The sequence below is a fragment of the Mandrillus leucophaeus genome, unplaced genomic scaffold (genome assembly GCF_000951045.1).
Source record: "Mandrillus leucophaeus isolate KB7577 unplaced genomic scaffold, Mleu.le_1.0 Scaffold1140, whole genome shotgun sequence".
Taxonomy (NCBI): Eukaryota; Metazoa; Chordata; class Mammalia; order Primates; family Cercopithecidae; genus Mandrillus; species Mandrillus leucophaeus.
Genome location: NW_012099655.1, coordinates 207,055 through 207,551, shown reverse-complemented (window position 1 = coordinate 207,551; position 497 = coordinate 207,055).

Sequence of the window (497 nt, the reverse complement as noted above, 5' to 3'; positions counted from 1 at the left end):
CTTCCTTTCCCAAATAGCACTTAATAGCCTTTCTTCATCTTTCAGATTTGCAAATACAGTTTTTCACAATACTATTTTCTGATTAAAATGTATATTTACATAAGTATTTTATAATTTATATATAAATTTCATAATAAAGTAAATAGAAAAATTACATATAAATGTATAAAATGTATATATGTATAGTTTCTCTCCATATATATGTATGTGTATATATGAGTGTGCGTATATATAATATATATATAAAACAACTCTCCTTCTCAGATCGTGTTAGGAGACTTTCTTCAAGTCACAAGTCTTAGATTTAAACCATAGAGGAGGCAAATGGCTACACATCTCACCTCCAATTTGTAAGCTGGTTCTCAGTGAATTGGAGAGAGTATGATTTCATATGATCAAGATAGAAAGTTAGTAATGAGTTGAAAGGCCCTTGTAGAACCATTCCTTATAATACAAACATTCAAATAAAATTGGAATATAATAAAAATATATTAGAG